General features: G+C 41.4%; 1 pseudogene; it reads right to left on the bottom strand.

Moving 5' to 3' along the window:
* Positions 1–10,825: 10,825 nt before the first annotated feature.
* LOC128577601 (ras-related protein Rab-22A-like) lies at positions 10,826–11,408 on the bottom strand (annotated as a pseudogene).
* Positions 11,409–12,835: the final 1,427 nt, after the last annotated feature.

The raw sequence follows: 12,835 nt of genomic DNA, 5'->3' as shown, positions 1-12,835 counted from the left end.
ATCCTAGGCCACAAATCTAAACTCAGCAAATTAAAAAAAAATAGAAATTGTTCCTTGCATCTTCTCAAATCATCATGGAATAAAAGTTGAACTCAATAACAACAGGAACCTGCATAACCACACAAAAACATGGAAGCTAAATTACCTTATTCTGAAGGATAGATGGGTTATAGACGAGATTAAGAAGGAATTCACCAAATTTTTGGAACAAAACAACAATCAACACATGAATTACCAGAACCTCTGGGATACTGCAAAGGCAGTCCTAAGAGGGAAATTTATAGCACAGCAAGCCTTCCTCAAGAAAACGGAAAGAGAGGAAGTTAATAACTTAATGGGATATCTCAAGCAACTGGAGGAGGAAGAACACTCCAACCCCAAACCCAGCAGAAGAAAAGAAATAACCAAAATCAGAGCAGAACTAAATGAAATTGAAAACAAAATAATTATACAACAAATCAATAAATCCAAAAGTTGGTTCTTTGAAAAGATCAATGATAAACCTTTGGCCTACCTAACAAGGAAAAAAAGAGTAAAATCTCTAATTTCATCAATCAGAAATGGTAATGATGAAATAACAACAGACCCCTCAGAAATTCAAAAAATCCTTAATGAATACTACAAGAAACTCTACTCTCAGAAATATGAAAATCTGAATGAAATCGACCAATACCTGGAAGCATGCCACATACCAAGACTTAGCCAGAACGAAGTGGAAATGTTGAACAGGCCTATATCAAGTTCTGAAATAGCATCAACTATACAAAATATCCCTAAAAATAAAAGCCCAGGACCAGATGGCTTTACATCAGAATTCTACCAAACCTTTAAAGAAGAACGAGTACCTATATTACTAAACCTCTTCCAATATATAGAAAAAGAAGGAATATTACCCAACACATTCTACGAAGCAAACATCACCTTGATCCCCAAACCAGGGAAAGACCCAACAAGAAAAGAAAATTATAGACCAATATCACTAATGAATATTGGTGCTAAAATACTCAATAAGAGCCTAACAAACAGAATCCAACAACACGTCAAAAAAATTATATACCATGACCAAGTGGGATTTATCCCAGGGTCTCAAGGCTGGCTCAATATATGTAAACCTATAAATGTAATTCAGCACATAAACTAAAAAATAAGGACCATATGATTCTTTCAATCGATGCAGAAAAAGCTTTCAATAATATCCAGCATCCCTTCATGATCAGAACACTTAAGAAAATTGGGATAGAAGGGACATTTCTTAAACTAATAGAGGCCATCTACGGCAAACCCACACCCAATATGGTATTGAATGGAGTTAAATTGGAATCCTTTCCACTTAAATCAGGAACTAGGCAAGGTTGCCCATTGTCTCCATTGCTCTTTAACATTGTAATGGAAGTTTTAGCCATTGCAATTAGGGAACAAAAGGCGATCAAGGGTATCCACATAGGGTCAGAAGAGATCAGACTTTCACTCTTCGCAGATGATATGATCATATATCTGGAAAACACGAGGGATTCTACTAAAAAACTTTTAGAAGTGATCAAGGAATACAGCAATGTCTCAGGCTACAAAATCAACACCCATAAATCTGTAGCCTTTATATATAAAAACCATAACCAAGCTGAAAAAACAGTCAAGAACTCTATTCCTTTCACAGTAGTGCCAAAGAAGATGAAATATTTGGGAGTATACCTAACAAAGGATGTGAAAGACCTCTACCAAGAGAATTATGAAACTTTAAGAAAAGAAATAGCTGAAGATGTTAACAGATGGAAAAACATACCATGCTCATGGCTGGGAAGAATCAACATGGTTAATATGTCCATACTGCCCAAAGCAATATATAATTTTAATGCAATTCCTATTAAAGCTCCATTGTCATATTTTAAAGATCTTGAAAAAAAATAATACTTCATTTTATATGGAATCAGAAAAAACCTCGAATAGCCAAAACATTACTCAGCCATAAAAACAAAGCAGGAGGAATCATGCTACCAGACCTGAGACTGTACTATAAATCGATAGTGATCAAAACAGCATGGTATTGGCACAAAAACAGAGAAGTAGATGTCTGGAACAGAATAGAGAACCAAGAGATGAATCCAGCTACTTACTGTTATTTGCTTTTTGACAATTCAATTAAAAACATTCAGTGGGGGAAAAGATTCCCTATTTAACAAATTGTGCTGGGTAAACTGGCTGGCAACCTGTAGAAGATTGAAACTGGACCCACACCTTTCACCATTAACTAAGATAGACTCTCCCTGGATAAAAGATTTAAACTTAGGACATGAAACTATAAAAATACTTGAAGAAAGTGCAGGGAAAACTCTTGAAGGAATCGGCCTGGGTGAATATTTTATGAGGAGGACTCCCCAGGCAATTGAAGCAGTATCAAAAATACACTACTGGGACCTGATCAAACTAAAAAGCTTCTGCACAGCCAAGGACATAGTAAGTTAAGCAAGCAGACAGCCCTCAGAATGGGAGAAAATATTTGCAGGTTATACCTCCGATAAAGGTCTAATAACCAGAATTCACAGAGAACTCAAACGTATTAGCAAGAAAAGAACACGTGACCCCATCTCAGGGTGGGAAAGGGACTTGAAGAGAAACTTCTCTAAAGAAGACAGACGCACAATCTACAAACACATGAAAAAAAGCTCATCATCCTTAATCATCAGAGAAATGCAAATCAAAACTACTTTGAGATATCACCTAACCCCAGTGAGAGTAGCCCACATAACAAAATCCCAAAACCAGAGATGTTGACGTGGATGTGGAGAAAAGGGCACACTTCTACACTGTTGGTGGGAATGCACACTAATACGTTCCTTCTGGAAGGATGTTTGGAGAATACTTAGAGACCTAAAAATAGATCTGCCATTCGATCCTATAATTCCTTTACTAGGTTTATACCCAGAAGACCAAAAATCATAATATAACAAAGACATCTGTTCCAGAATGTTTATTGCAGCCCAATTCATAATTGCTAAGTCATGGAAGAAACCCAAGTGCCCATCGAGCCATGAATGAACTAGCAAATTGTGGTACATGTATACCATGGAATATTATGCAGCCTTAAAGAAAGATGGAGACTTTACATCTTTCATGTTTACATGGATGGAGCTTGAACATATTCTTCTCAGCAAAGTATCTCAGGAATGGAAGAAAAAGTATCCAATGTACTCAGCTCTACTATGAAGCTAAATTATAGCTTTCACATGAAGGCTATAACCCAACTATAGCACAAGACTATGGGGAAAGGGCCAAGGAAGGGGAAGGGAGGGGGAGGTCATGGTGGAGGGAGGGTAATGGGTGGGGCCACACCTATGGTGCATTTTAGAATGGGTACAGGCGAATCTTATTAAATGCAGAATACAAATGCCTACATACAGTAACTAAGAAAATGCCATGAAGGCTACGTTGAACAGTTTGATGAGAATATTTCAGATTGTATATGAAACCAGCACATTGTACCCCTTGATTGCACAAATGTACACAGCTATGATTTAACAATAAAAGTAAAAATAAATAAATAGATAAAAAAAAATAGCCAGGCATTGTGGTGGGCGCCTGTAGTCCAAGCTACTTGGGAGGCTGAGGCAAGAGGATTGCTTGAGCCCAAGAGTTTAAGGTTGCTGTCAGTTATGATGCCACAGCACTCTACCCAGGATGAAAGAGTGAGACTCTGTCTCCAAAAAAAAAAAAAAAAAATCTTGTTGACCTTTGAGATCACTGAGTCCATGTCCACCTCCTTGGAGAAACAATTCACCAGGTTCCCACTGGGGGTCCACTGAAACAAGCTCATGGGTAACCACAGGACATTGGCAAGCATTTCTAGGTGCAAACAGTGAGAAGCAAAGATTCCCCTGATGTACACTGCTGTGAAGTAATCATACAGTAATATGTTGAGCTGTCAAGCTATTTCTACAGCTGTCTGCCCACAGCATCAATCACCAGCATGCCATTCTCCATTTGTTTGGCCTTTTTCTTTTTTTTTTTATTTAATCATAGCTGTGTACATTGATATGATCATGGGGCATCATACACTAGCTTCATAGACCGTTTGACACATTTTCATCACACTGGTTAACATAGCCTTCCTGGCATTTTCTTAGTCACTGTGCTAAGACATTTACATTCCACATTTACTAAGTTTCACATATACCCTTGTATAATGCACCGCAGGTGTAATCCCACCAATCTTCCTCCCTTTACCCACCTCCCCCCTCCATCCCCTCCTTTTCCCCCTTCCCCCTATTCTTAGGTTGTAACTGGGTTATAGCTTTCAGTGAAAGCCCTAAATTAGTTTCATAGTAGGGCTGAGTACATTGGGTACTTTTTCTTCCATTCTTGAGATACTTTACTAAGAAGAATATGTTCCAGCTCCATCCATGTAAATATGAAAGAGGTAAAGTCTCCATCTTTCTTTAAGGCTGCATAATATTCCATGGTGTACATATACCATGTTTGGCCTTTTTCCGTGGACTGGTAACACCCATTATCTCGTTGTCCTCCAAGCTTGCTCCTGCTCCACGCTAGTGTATATGCACAAAAACTCAGCAAAGGCCCTGTCCCAGGCCTGCAGCTCCTGGTAGGAGCTCATCTCAGAGTAAGTTCATTCAGAAGGATTCTGGCAACTTTAGATGCTCTCTCTCTGTTAGGATAGTACAAGTCTCTACACAGCCTGCAAAGGTATCTATTATTACAAGTTTATGCATCTGGGTGAAATTAAAAATCATCACAAACAGGGTCCTTTTGAATGAGATCCCACCAAATTGATTAAGACATCACACCTATAATGTGTTTATTCTTACAGGTGCCTCTTAAGGGTCTGAACCAAGGCTTCAGGTAGGAGAATGAGTTCATGAAATTTCTCTTTCCAGTTAGCTATGCCATCCCAAATGTTAGGACCCCCATCTGTAGTTTTAAAGATGTTAGTGGCCTCCTTAGCAGCTCTGCCAGTTGCCCGACACACTTAATAGCCTTATTTCTTGCCATCAGGAGAACCCTTTTTCTTCCAAATGGTACTATGAGTATTCACAATCAAAAAAGCACATTTAGAGTTGGTATAAATATTTGCTATTTTCCCTCTCTTGATAAATGAAGAGTTGTTCTGGTTGAACCAATCAGCTCAGCTTTCTGAGCTGAAGTCCCAGGTGTCAGTGCCACTGCCATGATCACTGCATATCCATCCCTTTGTTGTCCATAAAGCTACCCCTGTCAGTGAAAAGATCCCAGTGTGCATTGGCACTGGCTGATCTGACAGATCCATCCTGCTAGAACAGACAGCTTCCAGAATCTCTAAGGAGTCGTGCTGTGAAAGTTTATTTTTCCTTGGCTGGTAACAGAGTCAGGATAGAGAATAGACACAGTCTTTAGTAACAACTTGCAGCATCCATACTAAGGCAACCCCAAAGAGGGAGCAGTCATAAGACTGCTTTAGTTCTTCAAAAACATTTTGAACATCTGTGGTCTAGATAAAGGGCCCTATATTTGTCTCTTTACTTGTACTAGGGCTTTGTACTAGGGCTTTGCTATTAGTCCAAAGTTTGGTATCCAGATGTGAGTGAACCCTGCCATTCCTAGGAACCCATGCAATTGCTGCAGGTTTCCTTACTAATTTGGAATGCCATATAAGTAACCTGATGTTTGCAAATATGTGCCATTGCAGGTTACACCAGTTCTCCAGCATCTCCACCAAACATGTAAGGAGATTCTTTTTAAACCCCTGAAGCAACACAATCCAGCAGTGCCACAGGGCCACTCTAGTTCTGGGATCTGGCTGTTCAAATACAACAAAGTACCACTCATAGTCTCTTGCTGGCAAGTTCCTCAGCTGCCACTTGCCTATGAATTACTCACTACTGCCTGGCCTTCCCCTCAACCCTCTGCCTGGCTCACAGAGTGCCACACTTAGCTGGTGCCATGGGCCAGGGAAGTAGCAGAAAAAGAAGGGAGAAGAGCTCCAGACTGCTTTTACTCATGTGGCTTGTTGCCAATCAAATCTCCACTATCAATTTCACTCAGGGATCCTATGGGGCGTGAGGGAACCTCTAGTAAGGCAAGGGACCCCAGAGCCTCTCCTTCATCATCTGAGTTCTGGATGTGAACTCTCCTGGAGGTTTGTTGTTACCTGCAGCCCTTTTGCAATTTGGGGGAAATGTTCTTTCCTCAGTGTCCTTCCTTTTAACAAAAAGCACACTGATTTTACATAAATTACCCTGCAACAGGTATGGGTGACCTCTGCCCAAATTGAGTTTCCTGCTGGGTTTTAGAGGAACAAACTATTCTCTCCCCTAAGTCATAACCTAGTAGGTGTGGTACTGAAGAATTACTTCCAGTTGCCCCCACCCTCACCCCTTTCATGACAAGATGATACCAGTGAGTGGCAGTCGCCCCCAGCTGGGGTCTGCTGAGTCCAGACACCTAAAGGCTTTCAACAGGGTCCCATATCTGTACAAGTTCAAGTGTGCATTTTTCCATGGATCATCCCAGCTGTGGTGGGTGTTCCTTCCCCTGGTAGCCCAGCTGTGGCACCTTCCTGCTGAGTGCACATGCACCAGGTCATTCCTTCACCTGCCTCACTCCATTTCTCCCTCACTCAGCAGCACAGATCCCCTCCCACTTAGTCCATTCCCAGGGTAATGACCCAACCTGGCACTCTGCCTCAGCTGGCTACAGAGTGCCAGTAAGGGTGAGGGAGAAAGCTGCTCCCATTCATGAACTTAGGCACAGCTGTGCCAGTAGCAGTTTCCCTGGCAGGTAGGTAGTGAGCAGCAGGGGTGGGGGTTCATGAGCTCCAACCCAGTTGATTTTTCACGTGGGATCTACTGTCTCATCTACTGCCAGTGGAAGTCTCCCTGTACCATAATACACATGGGCTTTCATTCCATTTACCTGATCTTTGGCAAAATAATTCCAGTTGTAAGACAGTATAATAAATCAAGGTTTCATTCAACAGCAACTTCTCCCCACATTCCAGCACATACATTGGATTACAATAACACCATTCTCTTTTAGACATAGACTTATAGCTAAAAGTTGGCCATTCAGCCAAGATTCTTCCCCAAAGGGCTTCCAGATATACCTACGTTACAGGGAAACTCACAAACAATACAGGGGATCCACAGACAATACAAAGGATCCACAACACAAAATGTCAAAGACTATTAATCAAATGGGGACCCAAGAAGGACAAACACCACCCCAAATGGCACCTCCAAACAAATACCCTGCCACAGGGCTGGATTATTCAAATCCCTCCCCAAGTAGTTGCCCTAGCTCACCCAATCCCTGGGACCCACTAATGAGCTCCAAATCCAAACCAGGTTTCCTAGTTCTACTCAACCTCATGTCTTCCACCTCAAATGTCACCTCCACACAAATGCCCTACAATAGTGCTCCAAACAAATGCCCTGCCAGAGGACTGGAAGTTTCAAAACTCTCCCCAAATGGAGAAACTAGGGTCTTGGTACGCATGCCAGGGAACTTAATCAAACAAGTGGCTGAGGCTGTCTGGACTCTTTCCAGATCTGTTTCCTTCCCCTCAACAAGTTTCAGGTTGTGGGGGAGCTTCAGAAGTACAGAGACAGGAGTTATCCAGTGCTAAAATTAACCCTGGAAGATGCTGGGGGCCATCCTTTACTCTCTCACCTCAAAAAGACATTGCTTGGCAGCTCCCGTAGCTCAATGGGTAGGGAACCTATAGGCTAAAAGCCTATATGCTCTGTGCTCAAGCTTCCTGAGAAAAGCTGTTTCAATTTCTCGCTGACAAAAAGGTTTTATTGCAGGCCTGGCTGCCTCGGTAAACTAAGTTGTTAAGCCTGAGGCTTGGAGGTAAAAGCCCAACCTCAGTGACACAACTATGTGGCTGTTAAGCCTGGGGGCTTTGGAGCAGAAAACTCCACCCCCAGAGATACAGCCCAGAGGCTGAGGCATGCAAGTCATGTAATCAATAAGCTAAACAGCCTCCGGACCATGGTTAAGCGAGATAATAAGTTTCTACCCCTCAGGTCATTATAGGTTTCCAGAGATCTAAAGGAACAATATACTCTTTCTTTATTGAGGTCTTGTGACTTATCAGCTCATGAGCAAAGCAGCTGATGTATGTTTCATATAATAGTTATTTTTGAGTTAGAAAAATGTATATCAATTAATCAGTAGATTGGCAAGCACCAAGAAAAGATTAATCAAGTTTTACAATATGTTATGTAAAGTACTGTGTGATTATAGATCAACAGTGTGTATGTGACTAGTTGGCTATTTAAGCTAGCTGGAAATAAAGAATATCACTGCTTGCCACTATGAGCTTGTAGTCGTTTTCTTGCTTTCTTATCATTTCAGTAACGGGCTTACACCTGTGACGACAGCCACTCCATGATCCCTCACGCAACAGAACCTGCCACATACACCGAGGCTGGCAGGTTCGAAACCAGCCCGGGCCAGCTAAACAACAATAACAATTGCAACAAAAAAATAGCCAGGCACTGTGGTGGGCACCTGTAGTCCCAGCTACTTGGGAAGCTGAGACAAAAGAATCACTTAAGCCCAAGACTTTGAGATTGCTGTGAGCTATGACACCACAGTACTCTACTGGGAGGAAGAAAGTGAGACTCTGTCTCAAAAAAAAAAAAAAAAAAAAACAGACATTGTTCCTCCCAGTGAAGACCCATGGCTTGGCCTAGGACTGCTTTCTGCAGCTTCCAGCAGCAATCATGGGTACCATTCTACTGGTACCCATGGGTGATAGGCCTGCGCAGGAATAACAAATTCTGTTACCAAAAGTTCAGTGCTTGGGATGGCTCCTGTGGCTCAGTGAATAGACCACTGGCCCCATATACTGAGGGTGGCGGGTTCATACCCAGCCCCAGCCAAAGTGCAACAAAAAATAGCCAGGCATTGTGGCGGGCACCTGTAGTCCCAGCTACTCAGGAGGCTGAGGCAGGAGAACCACCTAAGCCCAAGAGCTGGAAGTTGCTGTGAGCTGTGACGCCATAGCACTCTACCAAGGAAGATAGAGTGAGACTCTATCTCTAAAAAAAAAAGCTCAGGGCTTGTTCCCAAGACCACATCAAAAGAATGAGGACAAGTGGTTAAGGAAAAGGCAAGTAAGGAGAGTGGTGGTCTCCCATCCCAAAGTACCATTGTCCTCCGCATAAGTAGAAATACAGAACTTTTTAAAGGGAATATTTTCAGCTTCAGGATATCGTATAGCTAATGGTTTTTATCAACCCCATCTCTGCCAAAGACAATCTCATGACTTCTGCCCACACTGACCTCTTAGACCTCTTCCCTGTACCTCCACCTACCTGGTTGTATATTGAGCCATTTCCTATTGTACAAAGAACAAAGGACCTCCCCTTCCCTTCCTGACAAGTGGCCAGAGGCAGGGATGCAGGTTTTAATTCTCAAAAAGAATGAGGGTGATGTAAAGAAATAGTATTTTTAGCCTTTTCAGGCTGTTATCGCTGTTATATTAACTGCAGACTTAGAACCAGGAGTTGGAAAAACAACAATAGCTAATGAAAAGGGTGAAGGAGAGAGTTATCATCTCATGCCTTCTCAAGGGGAAAAAAAGCTGAAAGCAATAAGACACAGCAAAAGTTGAACTTCTGAAATAGAGATCTGAGAAGTTTTGAAAGAAGTAGATTATAGAATTAAAATTAAAACCTCTTGTAATTTTATTAATAACAAACTAATATTTTAAGAGAACCTTGTTATGGTAACCTAAAAATTTCCTTTAAATTATAGCCAACTTGATCACATACAAAATACCTTTACAAATTTTTATAATTTACATAGACCATCTTTACATCTCTCTCTCCTACTTACTGGTTTTTTATCTTGCTTTCTAAACATGTTTAAATAACATCCAAATTAATTTTTTTTATTTTTTGAAACTTTAGAATTTATTAATGTATTTACACAATTTATAATATTTAAGCAATGATCTCATAAGTACAGACTACAACTTTACATACACTAAGCAACAAATACTTATTTTTCCCCACTAAAATACTTGGGTTAAATAACTGAGAGCATTTACACACTTTATTTACTTTTTATCCTCTTCCTCTTTTTTAAACTATGACTAGTCAGTTTAGAAAATATGCAATTCAATTTATTCCATACTGATCATAAGAGCTAATTTTAAAAGGTGCCAATAATGTGTTTGGTGACACATACATGATAGGGTCAGAGGCAAACCCAAGGTGAGATAGACATCTACTATTATCGTTTTTAATCTACTGTATGCATCCTAGGATAATATATTCAATGGAATGTGCTTCACAGATGGCAGAGATTGATTTGTTTGCATCAGTCCTATAAATAATCCATTATGGCTTCAAATAATTGCCGTCTCTCCACTTACGATTTCCTACCACACTTTAATTGATACAACCCCCTCTAACAGTGGAAACAGAAACAAGAAAATTGCAATCTCCACAAGGTCTTTTTTACCCTCCACAACCATGAAAGTGCTAATTTTCCCTTTACAAATGTTCCATACAATCTTGATTACAAAACTATTCAACAATGTAATCCTACCATCCATACAATTATAAGTTCCTTTTCAGTAAGGTCAAAAGCCAATGATGTAGTACCTTTGTATATACCAGAAATTCTTTGCATAACAGAAGTCCATAGACTGAAATATTGCTGCAATCTTCAAAGAGAGAACAGAACCGGTCAATTTCTGTGAATATTTTTTACATGAAGAACACTCAAGACCAGCTAGGTGAAAACTGATGGCAGGGACCACAGCCTTCCTTTTAACTTTCAGGACCACTACTTCATCATTATCTGAGAAGCTGAAGCTCAGTCAACAGCAGCTACTCTTTGGCTCTGAAGGCTGTCTTCAGAGTTTGAAGCCCTTATTGCCAGATGGCAGGTGGCGTCAGTGGATGGGATTCTTCAACTAATTTCTAAAAAAATTATTCATTTGTGTTTATAGAGTTTTTTGCACTGGTCTCTATAAAAATTGCATTAATGGAGTGGGCTTAGTCCTTAGCATCTATCTTCATGACTTCTCTTACATCAATAAGATCATACTTATTTCCTGCAATGGCCACAACAATATTAGGTGGGCCATGCTGTCTAAGCTCTTTTACTCAATTCTTTAATGTTGTTCTCTCTTCTTTTATGATATCATAGATGATTATAGCTGTAGCTGACTCTCAATAGTACATTGGTGCTAAGGCACAAAATCTTTCTTGTCCAGCTGTATCCCAGATTAGGAATTTATGTACCTCATCTTGGTATTGGACAATCTTGGTCATAAAAGATGCCCCTATTGTTGGCTTGATGTTTGGATCAAAACTGGCTTCCACATACTGCCACACAGTACTGGATTTACCCATGCCCATATCTCCCAGCAGACATAATTTGAGTTCCCTTAGTGCCATGGCCCAGGAACCAAGGCCTAAGCCAGTCAACCTAAGGAGGGAGAGGCCAAGTCCAACATAAGTATTCCCTGGCACTGCCACCACATGGCCCAGCCCTGTCTGCTAACAGCACATAGGTCACCCCCACCCCTCCTCTGGCCCTGGGCTCTGCCAGTCTGCTGCCAACCTTGTGAGGCCAGCCTCAGTAGCCTGGATGCTGCCGCAGCTTTCTGGGAGCCATCTCTGCCTCCATCTTGGGACCTAAAAAAATGCTTTTTAATGATTGCATGCCCATTTTATATTTTTTCATAAAAACATATCTCACTTAGTAATTTTTTCTGCTTTCTTTGTATATACGATCACAATCACAAATTTTAACTTCTAGTAGCCCAAAACTTAGTGAAAACCTAGAAATCGAGAAATCCTGAATTGTCTGTCATAAGCATTTATTTCATTTACATTTCTCTAAATTAGTTTAGCAGTTTACTTAGATTCTAGTTATCATGTCATTTTCCTGTTAACCATTTTGATACCCTGTGAATATTAAATATGTAACCAAAATGATTAATTGTGCCCTTAATAAAGCTATTCAATGTCTAAACAAATTTAATATCAAAAAATATTTTCAGGAGGTGGAGCAAGATGGTGGCTGAGTAACAGCTTCCCTACAACAGTGAGTCTGGGGAAATAAGACTCCAGACATCTCTGGCTGCTGGAATCTGCCTATAATCATCCCTTTGAGGATACAGAGAGTCATCAAGGGACTTCTGGACCCCAAGAGAAAGATAAAAACAGTGGAAAACTGGCAAGTGGTTGCGTGTGTTTGATCCACCTAATCCCACCAGCAGCTGTAAGTACAAGCACCAAGTGAGACTGCAAACCAGAAAGGCCTTACCTGTGAACTGTTTCAGGGCTTTTAGACTTGTCACTCAGTTGAACTACCTTGGGGGAGCTTGAGCAGGAGTGCAGAGAACTTTGGGCATTGTGTAGGGCTCCAGATTGAGCCGCTGAGCTGGACGGAGCTAATAGTGTTCAGCTGTGGGCTGCAGGGAGCCATTGTGAGAGAACTGCTCTGGCAAGCTCCGCCCTCAGGGTCACAGAGCAAGGATCGGGCAGGAGCTAGTAACCTAGTGACTGAGAAGCCTAAAGGTGGGGACTGAGCTGCCTTACAGGCTTAACCCTCAGGGGCAGAGTGAGACCTGTTTTGGCACACTGGAGCCTCAGGCTGTTGCCCTGGGTAGAGTGCCATGGCATCACAGCTCATAGCAACCTCAGACTCCTGTGCTTGGTGCCACCCAGACCTCCATAAGAGCTGTGCTATGACCCCTGACACACGACCCAGACTCGCCAGGCCTCTGCATGCCCTGAACAGGAACTGCAGGAGCCACGCAACCCTGCATCCTCCCTCCTGTCCCCTCCCTGCCTCCACACAGGCCCGCTCATCAGGC

The sequence above is a fragment of the Nycticebus coucang genome, chromosome X (genome assembly GCF_027406575.1).
Source record: "Nycticebus coucang isolate mNycCou1 chromosome X, mNycCou1.pri, whole genome shotgun sequence".
Classification (NCBI taxonomy): Eukaryota; Metazoa; Chordata; class Mammalia; order Primates; family Lorisidae; genus Nycticebus; species Nycticebus coucang.
This window is presented reverse-complemented; position numbering and strand designations above follow the sequence as displayed.